General features: G+C 43.9%; 1 protein-coding gene across 2 annotated transcripts in view; it reads left to right on the top strand.

Moving 5' to 3' along the window:
• The window catches only part of LOC146808809 (uncharacterized), a 127,715-nt gene that overhangs the window by 34,230 nt on the left and 75,474 nt on the right, over positions 1-18,011 (top strand). Inside the window, exon 1 of one of the 2 annotated variants that reach the window (XM_085615642.1) lies at positions 12,994-13,146. The exons of the other annotated variant lie outside the window; for it this stretch is intronic. The gene's annotated coding sequence lies outside the window, so the exon portion shown is untranslated. Of the gene's footprint in view, positions 1-12,993; positions 13,147-18,011 lie in introns of those variants that run through there. 2 annotated transcript variants of the gene reach the window in all.

Below are 18,011 nucleotides of genomic sequence, written 5' to 3'. Positions count from 1 at the left end.
TTCCTGTTGATGGTCAGGACTAAGAGGGGTTTGCAAACGCTGTTAAATTCTTTTGAGCAATTCATGGAAGACCAGGACCTGTTGGTCAACAATGTGATGCAAGTAGGTGTCTGCTCAAGCCGGCCCTACACCTTTAAGGTCAGGTGCCCACCCCAGTCCTGAGGACAATTGTCTTCTCTTATTTGGGGGTTCTGTTCGATGCTAAGATGATCTGAGGGCCCCTAAAAACATGTAAGAAGAATGACCTTACCCGGGCGACTGTGGCAATTTTTAATTTCGCCTCTAGATTGGGCAAGAGACCAGTTGGGGCAATATTGCCGCTCTACAGGGCTAAATGCATCACAAAAACGTTGTACGGCAGTAAAATCTTGGGCTATACCATTTCTGAAGATCTACAAATTGCCGAAAACTATTTTTTTAAGCAGCTTTTAACTGTTCCTCAGGGTACCTCCACTTTTATTGTACACTAAGAGCTTAGTATGGACTATCTTACCGATCTGTTAGCTTTTCGCCTGTGTCATTATGGTTAAAAATCTGGATTGGCAAGGGGACTTCTCTAAACAAAATGATTCTAAAGGCTTGCATAGTACTTGATCATGCCTCCCATATCCCATGACTTAAATACATCAGGGAGTGCCTGGTGAACTTGGGGAGGGGAGATCTTTTTGCTAACCCTGAATCGAGTAATAAGAAGGAGCTGGTTGGTATCAAGGAGGCCTTTTTCAAACAGCAGACAGCGGCCAGGGAAGATAAAGAGCTATCGAAGCCTAGCGTTCGTCGTTTTATTATGCTAAGAACTACGCAGATGATCGAACCCTATTTATTATTGTTTGTGTACTCGTACAACCACTTTTTATTGACCAGGTTCTGGTTTGACCTCTTTCATCTTCTTCCTGCCTCCCCAAGGGGGCAGCGCAAGGGACAAAGCCTGTTGCCTTGTGGCTGCGACGGAAAGTCTCCACAGGATATGCTCCACTTCCTGATGTTTTGTAGTTTTTACGACCTAACCAGAAAGTCTTTTATCATCCCGATTTTGAAAAAGGCTAATTTTAGGCAAGTGCGTCCTGCTTATATTTTCTTAGCTATGCTCACTGGGAGCACAGTTTTTTATGTACTTAGCTTTTTAAAATCTGCAGTTTGGCTTAGGTCCAGTTGTGATTAATTATTGTGTTTTTAACATATTATTCATGGCACGATGCACTTTGTAATGTTCGGCAAAACTTTTCTGCTTAACAATTGATTTTACTGGATGTGACTATTAGCTTTTAACTGGGTTATTTTTCTTTACTTGCTCTTGCCTGTGTAACCTTGGTGTCACTTTGACCTTGTTTTCACATTTAGCCTCGGTTACTATTCTAAATGGCATGTTTTAATTGAGGAACTCCTCACTTGCATTCAATGTGTGCTTTTGTGGCAGGGCCGGACTGGGAACCAAAACCGGCCCTGGCAAAGTGCTCGGCCGGCCCACCGGGGCTTGGGGGTGCCGCCGAGCTCTTTGCCAGGGCCGGTTTTCGCTCGATTTTGTTACAGGGCCGATTTTGCAGCATATTCGGCCCTGTAACAAAAACGGCCCCCAGGGGCCCAAAACCGGCCCCCACCCGTGCGGCACACCGGGGGATTGCCCGGTGCCCCTATGGCCAGTCCGGGCCTGTTTTGTGGTTTTCGTGCAAGAAACCGAATAAAGATTAATTGATTGATTTGTTTCAGGTAACAATCTATTCTATGAAATATCACAGGGATGATTTTGAAACCCAACCCCTCTATCATAATAGAAAGGCCCACTCTAGAACAATAGCAAACAATAGACTTTTTAAAAGATTTATATTAAAATCCTATCCTAGTGCACACTAAGTAACTGTAATAAAAGCAAACAGAAAAGCAGCTTCAACGTTTGTGAGGAGTATGAACAGCAGAAAAAATGGCAAGACATTGTCTGTGCAACTTTGCATCAATCTCACGCTCATGTTTGGGTTAAGGAGCTCAACACCAAATGAAGAGCTCAATTTGAGTTTCAGAGATGGTTTACACCTGCATACTTGCTTTGAACAATGAGAGTAATGGTCAGCCTAAAAGTTTCTTGTCCTATTTTCGTCTGATTAGACGGCAGTCTGATCAGCCCCGCAAGCACCGACTGAATGCGCCCCCCTTTAGCCTGCAGCAGTGATAAGATTCCCTATGGCCTGTCTTGTCTTGGTTTACGGTCACAAAGTTCCTCTCCAAAGGTTTGCACTCGGTTCCCCACCTATATAAGGTTATTGGGTCATTGTTGAATCTTTCAGAATAAACAATTAGCAGAAAAGGCCTGAAGCTCTTTACTGTGTTCTTTGAATAATAATAAATATAATAATAAGCACGATATTGAAATATCAGTTTTCATTAAATCTTCACAACCCAATAACACTTAGAATGGAAAGTTAAACTCAGAATACATTTTGTGGGTCTCATTACGACTTTGGCGGTCCTCCTGCGGCACCGCCATCGCTCCATGCGCAGGAGGATCGCCAAAGCCGCAGTGTGCTTGCCTGCTGGATTACAACTGTCTCATGGTGGTGGGCTGTTAGGCTCATAGGAGAGCCTAACATGCAGCCGGCCGCCATGGCAGCGACTGTAACACGTTCCCCCATGGACTGGCATGCATGCCACACTGTGCAGGAACAGGAGTGCAATTACAGGGGGCACAACATGTTCCCCCCTGCATGCACCCCCACGCCCAAAGTTGTAAGGGCCCCCTTAGTTACCGCTCCGCCTCCCTTTTCATGGCAAGCTCACCACCATGATAACGGCCCTGAAAAGGAACCTCGTAATATGCTTGGCGGTGCCGGCAGAGGCCTTGACAGCATATTCATGCCTGTTGCAGACCACCGGACCAGCAGGATCCTTGATCCAGGCGGAGCCGATGGTCTCGTGGTGGTGTGACCGCCACACTCTGAATACTGCGGGTGGACCCGCAGTGTGGCCGTGGTCGGACCTCCACCACGAACACGGTGGTCCTGTGGACTGCCTAACTCATAATTAGGCCCTGTGAATGTATACAAGAGGCCTTGATTGTTTACCACTTTTCAAAAAGTAAGGGCATTACTAAATATTTTTTCTATATTTGTCTTGTGTAATCAACACACAGAGATTAAAAAGGAGGCTATCTAGAAGGGAAAACAGGATCATTATTACGTCCTGGATGGAGATCAAACAAACTCTTAGTTTTTTTTCAGTGCTGTAGTGCTGACAACCCAAATGCATTCAATAACAAGCATTGGCATAGCCAATAGGTCTCGCCTTTGGGACCTTACAATTTTTTAGCCATTCAACAGTTGCATAACTAAATACTTATAAGGTCCCAAAAGCGAGACCTATTGGCTATGCCAAGCAGCTGCGAAAGTGATCCCGATCAAACATCAAAGCGGCCGTGGGGCCACAAAAGTGAAAGTAATCGCGGTCAAGTGCGGCGCACGCGCCCGTGCACATGCACTGTAGCTCTAGACTGGCCTGGTAGGACTTTTTGGAGCCCTCTCAAAAAGTCTCGCCAGACCAGCGGATGCGCTCGGTCAGGCGAGACCTAAAAATGGGCCTCATGTATATTATTTAAAGACAGTCTAATTGAGACGAAGTGGGTCCCACACAGCTCTGGGCCGAGGAACCACTGCACATGCTGCCCCACTGATAATTACACCCCTGCCTCTGAGGACTGTAATACTATTTCTTCACCTGCACCATTATTTCGTCCTTCTTCCGTTTTTCTCTCTGTGCTGCTCCAAGCTGATGGTGCACGAGAGGCAGCTGACTTAAAACATTTAATGTACATGACTGTGGGCCTTTTATGCGCTATGCACACCACAGGAAGCAAGTCTCTTTCTCACATGAACTATACCTCAGCAGATGACCAATGTGGCCCGCGTGAGGTGCAGAGACACTCTCAGATGGACAATGGTAGAGATTTGGGAGGTATTCAAGGTGCCTCAAAAATACATTGGCTTGAGTGTTGTGATTGTGTCTCTACATTATGCAGAGCACTGAACATGCCCTTGTTGTTCATCTGCATTCTAATGTACTGTGCATGTTGTAAGCACAAGCACACTCAGACTTCCATTTGAACAATTTCAACCTTATGGGGACGGTCTGAAGCACCCATGTGTTTACACCAACAAACATACCATCCTCAAAACCCACCAAACCTCACATACGCTGTTGCACCATCCTGCCACGATTGTGCAAACAGGTCTGAACAACTTCTCTGCTCCTAGTCCACCTTGGCACAAGAGACCACTTCAAGCTCCCTCACCACACTCTCTGTTGCTACTAGCTGCAGACAGCAAAAGCTTCCTGGCACTCTGCATCAAGTACCAAGGGTTGGCCCTATAACCAGACTGGCCTAATAACTTCTGCTGGGCACACTGATCAAAGAAAAGTCTAAAAAAGTTTAGAAGTCATTTTCTCAGTACAAGCCACAACATTCTGGGGCACATTTGCTGGACTCATCTGCACCTTTCACCTAGACCTGGCCTTCTATGAGCCCCACAACCAGGGGTTTCTTAACCATCAACCTGAAAATACAAAAAGTGATTCCAACTGGTGCATAAGCAGCTGAAAGACAAAGGGCCTGATATAGGAGTTACCAGCTAATTAAGCTATTTTTCAAAACCTGATAATATATAGATAAAGTGTCTGCCCAGGATCGGGGGCGTTACCATCAATAGTACATGAAGGAATGTGCCCATAAACAGCACCCCAACAAACACGAAATGACTGGCATTTCAAAATAAATATGGACTCCAGAGAGCCCACAGCAAACTGAAAGCCATGAAGGTTTATTTCCATATTGAGGAGGCGCTACAGAAGGCAAAAATATAGTCGGGCTCAGTGCAGGCAAATCATTATCAGGAATTAGCATAAGACTCGGTCAAATGCAGCAGGAGATTGTCCCAAGGGTCAGCCTGAAAGGAAATCTCAAAATAATTACAAGTCCAAAGCATGAGAAACAGGCCAGGGCTCGTTATCTGAAGTGGGGGACGCGACGTCTGGCTCACCTCCAAAATAAACCAGCTTTTATAGAAAGATACAGAGCAAAAATGGTATAGTGAGCATGGAAGGAGCAACATCCTTCACTGAATTACCCAGCCAAGGTACCGAATAATGCAATATCACATAGCACCATCCCCTGAATGTTATAATATTGAATGCACTTTTGACACCGGGTCAACCAGTGTGTAAGTACAAATCTTGTTACACTCAAAACAATAACAGTCTTCTATGAATGGGCTTCCAGTGCCACCGCTGGAGAGATCGAAAGGTTCCTGAAAGTTGCAGTTTACTGGAAAGCTGAGCTCACTGAGAACGTGAATTTGCCACAGAAAGCAGTTTCACGTGTGCACATTTTGAATGTTTGTGGACAGGGAGAAATAAAACAGTCACATGTAGATTCCAAAGATGGAATTGAGGCCTAGTGTGGTTCAGCTAAGAAGACTCAATTCTATCGTGCGCAAAAACTACTCTGAATCTAAAGCAAATGTTAATTCACCAAAACCATCCATAATGAAGGTAAAAGAAAATACAAACGATAGGCCAGTGATAGTAGAGATAGTTCTCCCAACAAATTCCCCCTGCTGTCCCAGCAGAGCTTTCGGTTGCCTAAGGCAGCAGCTGTAAGGGTGTAAAGGAAAATATATAGTCAATGGGTGACTGGAGGAGCGGGGCTCTGGGAGCAGAAGCACGCAGTTACTGCGTCGCGATGTAGCGCTGTTTAGAAACACGCGTCTTCAGCGCTCTCCTAAATAAGAGTCTGGCTGAGACAGTCCTGATGGATATGGGCATGTCGTTCCAGATCCTAGGAGCATAAACCAACTCCCGTCAGTCAATCTAATCTTTTGTTGATATCTGGGCAACTATTTTATCATTTGACTCTATGGCTAATTGTCAAGCTGTCCATCAGGATAAAATTACAACTCCTTTGCTCCTCTGCCTCAAGCTTCTGATAAAAATATGTTGTCTGATTACAATAAAGTCCCTGTTTTTCCTGTTCAGCCAATGATGAAGGATCACCATGCGTATCAACAGATTGTTGGATGAGGTGAAAGTAAAATGGCAACCTGTTGGCCTCATATTCTCTGTGTAGTGAGACACAGTGAAGGTGTCTGATATATACAAGGTTTGAATATGCCGAATCTCATTTAGAAACAGAAAATATGATGCCCTGGAGATTTTATAAATGCTAATAAAACTATTTACTCTATTTAAGGCTGAAATCAAACACTCAACTGAGTCCTAAGTAAATCATTGAACCAATTTAAGAAGATATTCAGTGATTTTGGTAAACTGATGAAATCCTTAGGGTCAAAAATTACTGGCAATGATGAGCTTAATATCTTGACCATAGGTTGGCAGTATGAAATAACAGTCAACCTCATAGATAAGGGTAAAGAGTGGTCCAGGGATGCCTGGGGGTAGTACAGTAGTTAGGGACAATGTTATCATTGCAAAGAGATATTCCTAGGCCAGTCTTGGTGCAGATGGCACGGATTGGATAGGAGTTCAGATATTCCGGAAAACACTGGTCTTTTATCCTAGGAATAGCACACTTGCCCACCCAACTAACTGTGAAAGCAGATGAAACTGGTGTGCAGTAGGCAGCCATTGTGGAGGGGGTTGGGTAGCTGAAGATCTGTTGTAGGCATGTGATTGGATGTGTGTTGAGGACCTCAACAGCCATAGTCTGTGTTTCACTCTATGAAACTAGTGTACTGGATTAAGTTTAACAGAAGCTCCATTTAGAAATTTCTAATCATTGGGGTCTGACATTGTCTTTGGGACACTCCCGGTGCTGTTTCAATCATTTTGTACTGTATTATAGCACTTTTATAGCGCTTCATAAAAAAGGAGAGCTGCTGGAGTGCTTTCAGTGCACAAGTAGTATGCTACTCGGTCGGTTGTGCTTAGTTGGAAAACAGTGGGTTTGGAGTGTGGACTGTGTAGGAAGTAATTTGGTGCTGTGCGTGAAGACCAGTGGGGTGCTCTTCGTGTCACATGTAGATGCATTTGAGCGTTAAGTAAAACGAAGAGTGTAACATAGACTCGCTTATGCCTATAACAACATCTCTATACCTGGTTTATAAAATGCGGGCTCAAAGCGTGCCTTATGTGGAAAGTATTGCCTGATTACAAGGGGTGCTCTTATTGCGTCAGTGCGATCATGTTGCTGGGTCAAAGTGTGAAGTGGAGTGGAGCTGTCTAAGCGAGCTCTGTATATGCCGACCATCTTTATGTAGGACATTGTTGCTGCTTAAGGAAAAGCGCCTTACCAAGGAACGCTGTCGTCTGCTTTAGCGCTAGGTTCATGTGGTCACATTGGCCCTGGTAGTGGTGGGGCTGTTGCAGTTTGGATTCTTGAAAGTCTTTCAAGTAGGTAAAGTGCTCCTATTTAGAGTCAATCTGCATATTCCAGGTGTAACAGAACTAGGGTGATGGTAGCTGTGTCCTTCTCCGAGAAACCTAGGTGATAATATTCCTTGGAGTGTTCACATGGTGCACAAGGTGCTTCTGGCGACTCGGTTTGCCTGAGTGATGATTGAAATGCTGGAGTTTATGATCACTTCATGTTTTCTTACTGAAGAGGAGGCCACCACAGGAAAGCTGAGTCCCGGGGGCTAGATAGTCATATGGGAGTAATGTATTGTTGCTGTAGCGTGTTAAGAATATGACCTTAAGGAAGTTTAGTAGCCAGCTAGGTGAGCCAAGAAGAGAAGCAACAAGATGATAGAGCCACGAGGTACACTTGTATTGGTGCAGGAAGAAAATGATGTGCAACTAGGGAGTGACATGATGCTTGATCTAACCAGCTTCAGCACAGTTGTTCACAAGGAACTCATTTAAATGAGGATTTTGTTACTTTGGCAAACATCTCGCTTTTTGCAATGATTTGATCACAGACCCACAAGAAAAATTGAAAATAATACAATCAATCTGTTCAAATTAATTCAATCTGTTCAGTGTTTCATTGGACCTATAACTGGAGAAGTGTAGCCCATCAGAAAAAGGGTTTTATAGCACTCCCTTCAGCTGAAGTGGGTGATATTTATTTGCAATTACAAAATTCTTAATAAAAAACATACACAACATATAATGATACTATTTAATACGTATAAGGGAGTGACTTATGTGACCCCAGTGAAGTGACCATAACCAACATGTGGTCAAACATAAGGTGACCGTTTTAAAAAGGAGAAGTCGGTTATTGAAATGAAAAGGATGTTCTTTAAGGATTCTGAATGAATCATTAGGTCCTAGAGTATGGTCTTGTGTTCTTCGGACTATCCTTTATTGGTTGCTGACGACGTTTCGACCACACTATGGATATCGGGGTCTCTGCAGGACAGCAATTCTGGGGACCAAGGCACTTTGGTATTTGCCAAAGGCGCCAATTCACTGCACCTTTAATTCTCAATGGTCCAACCCTAAATACTTGGGTTCTAGGCAAGGTGAACGCTCCAAAGGAGCAGGCAGTCTTCCACTTGGATTGTGGGATATCCCGATATTCAAGAAATGTAAATATAATGGCTTGCTTCAGTAACATGCTGATCCAGCATAACGTGTGCACAATCACTGTAGCGTGCTGCACTCGATTAGTCCCAATTCACCAAAATGATATAGGCTTGGACTTACAACCGTTTTTCAGTAGTAACTTTCTTCAGGGGGTAGAAACATGCAATTGTACACTTTTGACTTTGTTTACATTCGCATTTTCTAAATAGCCAAAAGTAGTAAAGTTACTCACAAGTGTAAGAGTAAATTTACATTTATGATTACTCCTAAGTCTGACTTGCCTTTGTGAATAGCCCCATAAGAAGGGAGCAAAGACTGTGTATTAGTGGCTGGGTATGGATCGTGACATAGCGGAAAATGTGCCAAATGCGTGAATGCAGATGTCATTAAGAACAAGTAGAGCTCTAATGTGCGAATTTGAGTGTTTCAGCAAAATGCAGGAGAGTATGGGGTCTCTGGGGGGGGAGGGGGCAGTAGTGGTGGGAGGGGCCAGAAATATATTATAGTGCGGATGGATGTATTCAGGCTGTGGGAAGAGTGAATATGGATACAATTTCAGCAGAATACAATTTCAGCATTCTTAAACAGAATTTTTATCAGTGAGGTGTACCATTTTTCTGTTGAATGATAGAGCTATTTAATTATGTTGTTCAAAGCCAAGGGTTTTTTAGGAGGGGAGGAGTTGTGCACAGAATCACATCGCTGTGCCAAGCAGCAGTGATATTGTATTAAGATTTAACTATGTGCTGTGCAGGTGGCAGTAAGAAGTGGTTCAGATTGGGAAGTACAAATTATTTAGAATAATCTATGTCCGACCATGAACCTTACTGGCCTGAATTCTTTGGAGATTATCAGGAGAAGAAGGCCTAAGTCCAAATGCAACCCTACCAAGGGAGAGATCCCTTTTTAGGTCGAGGACCGTCCGGTCTGCCGAAGGCAGAACCGGAAGTCGGAGATTTAATGTTTCTTAGAGTGGCTATTTAGCCCGCCTCTCTTTTTGCTTCTCCTCCATTGGCTGGCTTCCTAAATGGAGGCCAGCCATTGGAGGAGAGAGCCGTCCCTCCAAATAGGCTTCGTCTTTTTCAGATTTGGGGGCGTGTTCCGTGCTCTTCTTTCCACTTTTTAGCCACGCCCCCGAATCTGAAACCACCGCTGCGTTTCTCCGAGGCATTGCTTCGCCTCGGAGAAAGGCAGTGGTCTGCTTGTTAGTAGATGCCCCCCTGTGTAAGTTGTTAAAAATCCTTAAATTTCCAATGTTCTCCATGCCATTATGTCTGGACTTATTCATATTCTGTTACACCGCAGCAACCTTCTAGAATCTTCTCCGATTAAAACCCCTTCAGTTTATAATGTTCTCCACGCCATTGGTTCTAGACTTATCCAGAGTCAGTTACACCGCAGCAACATTCTAGAATCCTCTACGAGGATTTAACAGTTGACCCCTACCAGAGCAGCCACGAGTAATGCGTCACGAGATGTAAGTGCGCTGCCACTTGTACAAGGGCTCTTAGCGCCGTTCATGTGCTATTATGCAGCTATTGTGTGGCACTTGGCCGTCTTTCAGGGCAACCCTCGCCTCTGCGTTCTCAGTAAGGGACAAACAAGCCTGGCTGACTCTTCCACGCCCGGGAATGTACAATCGCGGCTCAGGATCCCCGACGCCATGCGAGGCTCACTTCAGGAATAGAGAGGGCGCAGGGGTCTTTGGCGGGGGCACACAAATGAGGGTGAAAAACGTGCCTTGAGGTTCCTGTGAGAGGGAGCCGGCGATGTACGCCTTTAATTGGCTTTGTCCCTACAAGTGAGAAATGTGCCGGCGGTGCCACCAGACCACAATCGGACCTGTCAGACGCGACGTCTCGTCTATTAAAATACGCCAAACCCTCTTTTGTAGCAAAATGAACTCCTGAAACTTTTCACAAATGTCCCTTTTTTCCCCAGAGACTGTGATGAAAAGTACTTTATGCCCTCGTACCATGTGGACCACCGTGAGAGTGTCCAGGCTCGCCTCGGCTTCAGCGCCAGCTTTCTTCAACTAGGGAAAGAAAGCACGAAAGGACGCAAACACGAAATAAATGGCATTATATAGAGGATAATGTATGGATTCTTGTGCCGCGCAACCCAGCATTTTGCTCCACGGGGTTCAGCCCTATAGACTGGGAGTCCAAAAAATGTGCCTGCGGTTTGATAATGGCAGAAAAGGCACATAATGTCTGTTTTATCACACAACATTAATTAAAGATTCATACGATGCACACACAGTCTACATTTCAAGATGCAACACAAGGTGCATGGCGTCTTTAGCAGACATAGCTGTGTTGACAGCGCTTTGCTTAAGCCCTTGGCTCCGAAGGATACGGCCCTGTAACTAAAAATAAAACAAGCATTGGGAACGCCAATAGCTTTTCCAGTGTGTTTTAGCCATGTTGCACAGAAGTGTGGCTTCTGTTCAGTATGGCTAAAAGCTTGTACTGCAGAGGATAGTGGCATCGAGCGCAGTGGTGTAGAGTGGAGTGTAGGACATAGAGAGGAGAGTGTTATGGAGTGGCATAGAGTGAAGTGTTGAAGAGTGTTGTAGAGTGGCATTGAGTGGTGTAGAGTGGAGTGTCGTAGAGCGAAGTGCCGTAGAGTGGAGTGGAGTGCCATGGATTAGGGTGGAGGGTTATGGATTAGAGAGGAATGTCGTAGAGTAGAGTGGAGTGGTGTGGTGTATAATGCAGTGATGCAGAGGGGCATAGAGTGGAGGGGTGTGGCGTAGAGGGTCATAGAGTGTTGTGGCATAGAGTGAAGTAGACTGTTGTGGAAGGGTGTAGAGTGACATATAGTGACACAGTGTCGTAGATTGGAGTGGCATAGGGTGGCATAGAGTGTCGTAGAGAGTTGTGGAGTGTCTTAGAATCTATATCACTACCTCACTATCTCACTACTTCTCTCTCTAAAAAGATCACTACCTCACTCTCTCACTACCTCACTCTCTACATCACAACTTCACTCTCTCTCTAACTCACTACATCGCTCACTCTCTATCTCTCTACCTCACTCTTTCTATCTCACTAACTCACTTTCACTGTCTCTTTCACTACCTCTCTCTATCTCACTACATCACAACACCACTCTGCTTACATCTCACTACCTCACAACATCCCTCTCCCTCACTACATCACTGTTTCACTACCTCACTCTCTCTCACTACATAACTCTCTCTACCTCACTACTCCACTCTATCTCACTACCTCACTATCTCACAACTTCTCTCTCAAAACATCACTACCTCACTCTCTAGCTCACAACCTCACAACTTCACTCTCTCTCACTCACTACCTTAATCACTCTCTATCTCACTACCTCACTCTTTCTATCTCACTAACTCACTTTCACTCTCTCTTTCACTACCTCTTTCTCTATCTCACAACATCACATCACTCTATGCTTATATATCACTACCTCACAACATCCCTCTCCCTCACTACCTCACTCTTTCACTACCTCACTCTCTCTATCTCACTACCTCACTCTCTCACTACCTCACTCTATCTCACTACCTCACTCTCTATCTACCTCACTCTCTATCTCACTACCTCACTCTCTATCTACCTCACTGTCTCTCACTACCTCACTCTCTATTTCAATACCTCACTCTCTCTCTCTATCTCACTACCTCACTCTCTCTCTGCTAATGCAATAGGTATCACATATGCAAAAAAAAAGCTAATGCCAATAGAAATGACAATGCCATTTATTTAGGGATTCAATAATGATAAAAAAATAATGAGCAATAACAATAGCTCTCCATATAATATTGCCGAGACCATTGCATTGTAAATGCTTGTTTTTATTTAGGGCCCGCACGGTATGACGACTCCTCAGCTTTTGGGAAGGTCTTAACCATGAAGGGGAGCGTGCGCTTGCATGTTCTTGTGACAGGTCGTCCGCTCAAACCTTGCTGCACTTTATATTGTTTTGTACCTTTTATATATCTTTTCCCTTATTTTATCTGAAACCAATCTTGAAGCATCTTGAATTTGGGAAGTTTAGAGATGCCTTATTGTATCTTCAGCTTTTAGAGACTCCAGATGTGTTTTAGAGTTTGCTTGTTTTTAAAGAAGCAGCCAGATGTAAGGAATCGATGGAGAGTTGAGGAAGGAATCCGCGCTCTGCTCACAGTCTGTGGTTTGCATACTTAGGATTTGTATTATTTACCATCTTTTGGAGTTATCATTCTGTCTTTATTCCTGATGCGGTTCTGTTTAGTGTAATCAAATGCCTACACGTGTAACTAGGATTAGACTATTGTCAGCAAAGTATACCCTCCTTGACTGTCAGCGATGAAAATCACACACAAATTGTTTTTATTTGTGAAGATTGCGGTCACTGTATTTGCATTGTATGTGATTGTATAGTATTGCCTTTTATGCTTTCTCTTGGAAAACCGAATAAAGATAAATTTGATTTGATTTGTTGCAGATTGAGAAGTACACATTATTTAGTCATCTATGTACGACCATGAACATTACTAATCTGAGTCCTTTTGATATTACGAGGAAAGGGGGCCTAAGCTAAAATGCAACCCTAGATGGATAGTTAAACCCAAGGAATTGAAAATTACCTTTGGAAGAGGTAAGTTCAAGGAGACTCATGGTAATTACAAGCGGTATGAGGATTAGAAGAATGGCACACACAAAGCCAAAGTGTGTGTTGGACAGTGGGTAAGAGTGAATAAACAATGGGAGGCTTCCTAAAGGTGAGAATACGGTTTATATTCCATGCATGTTGTCACATTTCTGCTCAATTTTGTGCACTTAACAATGGAAAGTGCTGATGTTTGAATCCGGTGGCTGTGCGTAATCGCAAAGAAGTAAAAAATGAAGGTTTGGATTATTTTGCATGTTGAACGATAAAAGCTTAGAGGATGAAGATTTTGGGAGCAGAAGGGATTTATGTGACGCGGATATGTTAATGTTGATGCTAGTAACATCAGCGATTTGGTTGCCAATTCTATCAGCAAGGATGAGCTAGATATGCGGGTGATGAGTGTGGCACCAAAACCTGTTATCACACAGTGTTATCAGAGGGAAAATGAGGCTTTATCAAAGGAGCTTGGAAGAGTGACAGGGTGGAAGGGCTAGGAAGCAGAATCACACTGCCTAAAAGGTTTGAGGACTAGATTTGTGAGTGATTACACCACCTTTAGGATGATGTGTGTGCATATGCCTCTACCATGTTTTTATTCCAAGTTTTATTCTCTGTATACAACTGTTATGGAGAAACTTTATCAACATTATTTCCCTCCTCATTTAGTAATTGTATTAATTGTATCCAACAAGCTCTTTCGTGTTTTACGGTTTTATATGCTGATACTCATATCTATTTCTTCTAAAATATTTGTTGGAAATTGGGTTACTGGTTAAGGGGTGTGTAACCCTGCTCAAACAGTAATCAGTAACTGGGAAGCACAAGAAAACCCCAAATTAACCTGTACTGAACCCGCTGGTAGCTTGGCACAAAGCAGTCAGGCTTAACACAGAGGCGATGTGTAAAATATTTATGCAGCATGTTAAACAGTAGCAAAGTGAAACAAAATACAAAAAATAAATCCCACTCCAATTTATAGAGTAAAATGTATAAATAATTTGAGGCCAAAACGACAAAAATCCGATCAGTAGGACCAGAGATATGCAAAGATAGTGCCTAGAAGCACAAAACACCAACAGGGGATATCTAGTCATATCAGACTAGGACAAAGTCACAAGTCCAGGCTGACTGTGATAGAGCGCAGGCCAGATACAGGGATCCAGTGAGGCCTGCTGAACAAAGTACCGTTAATTCTGGTTTGCCGAGCCTTGCAAGATCTGCATCGAGGATACGTCATGCAGCAGTGGTCCAGAGGAAGCTGCCAGGCTCCAATGCAGAGTGCTACATCATCATCGAGGATGATGTTGATGAGGAGCTTGTGATGTGATGTCCTGCATCGAAGATGCGTTGTGCATTGGTGGTTCTGAAGAAGCTGCTGGACTGCGTTGTGGAGTCCTGCATTGTCATCGCGGATTCCGTCGACGAGGAGCATGCGATGTGAAGGCCTGCGTCAAGAATGCGTTATACAGTGGAGGTTCTGAGGAGACTGCAGGATGCAATGTGAGATCCGGTGTCAGGAATGCGTTGCATAGCAGCAGTTCTCAAGTGGCTGCGAGGAGGTGTGATTCATTGCATCAGTTCTGCTTATAGGACCACATCTGGGCTGGTAAAGCACCTTCAGCCCCACTTACAAGGGTCCAGGACTGGGGTGGCACCATTTGGGGGGTAGGAGTCACAGCAGGGAGAGTCCAGGTGCTGGGTTCAAGGAGGTTGGAGCCTTTTCTGTCCCTGAGGCTCTGATCAGGTGGCCAGCCAACTAGCCCTTGGAGTCACTCTGGTGGTCCTCCGTTCAAGATGCAGGTCCAGTCCTTTCCCTTGAGCAGCAGGAATACAGAGTAGCAGCCCTTCTGTAACAGCAGCACAGCAGTCCTCCTGAGTCTTTCACAGGTCAAGCGGTGTACTTAAGAGTTGTGTCTAAGTATCCAATATTTATACCTGGTGGCCACTTTGAAATAGGTAAAGGCTTCCACTCCAAGAGGTGTCTGGAAATTCCTGCCTCCCTGCTCTGGCCACAGCTTGTCTGGGGTCACAATAAACTAGCGTCAAACATTTTGTGAGTGTACCCATGCAGAGCCTTTGTGATGTACAAGTGTAATAGGTCACCTCTCCTCCACCTCATCAAGTCAGAGGTGGCCCGCCAACACATAACTTTGTCTCACTGTCTCAGAATAATACACATAGACCAACTGCCAGCTACACCTGGTCATGTGGCCCGGGATACAGGCAGTGGGCACCAAATGGTTGGGACATGAAAATTACAACTTTCTAAAAGTAGCATTTTCAGAATTGTGACTTAAAATCTAACTTCACCATTAAAGAGGACTTTAAATTACAGTTCTCTTGACACCGAACTCAACATTTCAACCTTTTCCCACTTGCAAGTTATCACTTTTTAAATATAATTGGTTAATCCAATGTTATCCTATTGGAGAGGCAGGCCTTGCAGTAGTGAAAAATGAATTTAAGAGTTTTCCAATACAGGGATGTGTAAAACTTAAAAGTGCATGCCCAACTTTTTGCATACACTGCACCCTGCCCAATGGTTTATTTAGGGTCTAGGCGTGAGATGTGTATTAAAAAGGAAAATTTGTGCCTAGCAAAAGGTTTATTTTGCCAGGTCAAAATGTCATTTTAAAAATGCAAACACAGGCTGCAATGGCAGGCCTGAGACATGTTTAAAGGGCTACTTAAGTGGGTGGCACGATAAGTACAGGCCCAACGGTAACAGTTAATTTATAGGCCCTTGATACATCTAGTACTACTTTACTAGGCTAACAAAAACGAGATCAGCAAAAATGTAGGAGTAATGCAAAGAGTTTGGGGGAAGAACACTGTCAGGTCTAACAATGTTGTTAAATGGGTACTTGTTATCTGTGGCCATTTAGTACGATGACGGAACCCCTTGTGTAAGTAGCTTCAAAGACCTTTTTGGAGGTGGCGGGAAAAGGAATTGACAGTTGGCGTTGAGTGAGCAGTTAAACGGATTCTGAGGCCATTTGCATTAACATTTTGGATTATGTAGCAAGAAGTCTGGAGTATTTTCTAATACAGGTTTTCGCTGTCTACAATTTGTTGGTCAGCTGGAAGAGACAGGGAAAGTTAAGACTGCCTTCCTTTCTTCCATCTGAAGCTCTTAAAAGATATGCCCAATGTACCCTTCCAAGCTTTTCTGTGTGCCCTCTTGCAGTATCAGTGAGGAGTGCAATGCTACATTTCCATAGCCCCACTGGAATGAGTCCCCGACGCATAGGTTGGGGAAGGAACAGGAGTACGTGTGCATGAAAAGGTACTGCAGTCCCTGATAGAAGCAGTGCCTTTGGCCACTATGCTACTGTATTTGGTGCACAGTTCCAGATTACATCTGCTGTAAGCAATCATGAGGAAGATGATGAAGACTGAAATCCTCAGTGTTACAGGCCAATGCCTGAGTAGCTAATCCATTTCAGATTTTTGCTTTGCGTGCTTATCCTTGCAGTCTTTAATCTACACATTATAACATTGGAATTACATGTCCCAGAATGCAAAACTAATGGCTGGTATGGATAAGCTATTCATGCATGTACTGTGCATGAACGGGGGGGGGGTGGAGGGGTAAAGCGAGAACAATAGTGGAAATACATTTGTGAAACAGACGGTTTCTTGAGAAAGATCCGTGAAACAGACACCTACTGCATGCGAGCCAGGTTTGTTGACTACCATAGGTGCCAGGTTGTAAGGGCTTGCGAGGTAGGGCCCCATCAATAATTTATGATATGTGCTAAAGGCTTGGGCCAGGGACTTTCATATTGTTTACTGGCTGAACTCCACAAGGCTCATGTATTGCCAGCTGCCTTACTTCAGAAAGACAAGAGTGATCAGCATTTGTAAATGGGACTGAGGTGGAATGTTAGAGACATATAGGCTTTTCAATTCCATGTGCTTTTAGCAATCCTTCAAGAAAGAATATTTACTTTATTTGTTGAAGAACTGCCTTTTTCTATTGTGCCAAAACAGTGTAAGCCTTTTCTTAGAGCATCATTTTGAGGTCAGCTCCTCAATACGTGGAAAATATGCATGTTATTTACATTAGTAAACAAATGCAATTTTTCTCTTTCTGACTTCTTTTGGGATAATATCTATCATTGTGCTCAAATAGTCAGGAGGTCTAGTCAGAGCCCCCAAAAAAACAACACATGCTCATTAACCTTAGATCCCTGCATATGGTTTACATATGAAAGTATGTACTGTAAACAGCATACTTACATGCATACATAATATCCATTTCTGAGTTTTACCTCACATATGGCAGTGACAACTATTCCATTGATAAAATTACATTAATGCATATTGTCTACACTAACTATGCCCCACCTATTTTTCTGGGCCCCGGTCACTGCTTTTGTGGTTGGAAGGATGGTGGGCGTCTAACAATGTTTGGTTGACACTACGCAAAAATAATCAATACATTGCTTACTGATGTTTGCATTAGGATGAGTTATTTCATTCCAGAGTCTTATCAGTGGACCTTCATCCTTGTTAGTACAGTCATCTTGCGGGGCACGCTGGTCATCGCGCCTCCCCATGGAACTGCTCATATGTTGTGGGCCTCATCAATAATTAAGTGAACTTGGCTCCTGCTGGACTTGCCCCTTTTTGCAGGTTCACCCCTAAACTGTTTGCATTTCTCCCAGCCTTTTCTCGGTGCAGTGTTAGTGGTTTTAGGCCTCTAGGGGCTTTTACACTGATTTCAGTATGACGTGAGTGCGCTCTGTGTTACATTTGGTGAGATTGGCCTGCCCTCCCATAGGGATGCAGTGGGGATTCCATGCTAAGTGTGTGTCAGTGGTAATTCCTGTTAGGGGAGGAGCAGT

The sequence above is a fragment of the Triturus cristatus genome, chromosome 7 (assembly GCF_964204655.1).
Source record: "Triturus cristatus chromosome 7, aTriCri1.1, whole genome shotgun sequence".
NCBI lineage: Eukaryota > Metazoa > Chordata > Amphibia > Caudata > Salamandridae > Triturus > Triturus cristatus.
Note: the sequence above shows the minus strand (reverse complement) of the source record. Positions and strands in the feature narration are given on the sequence as shown.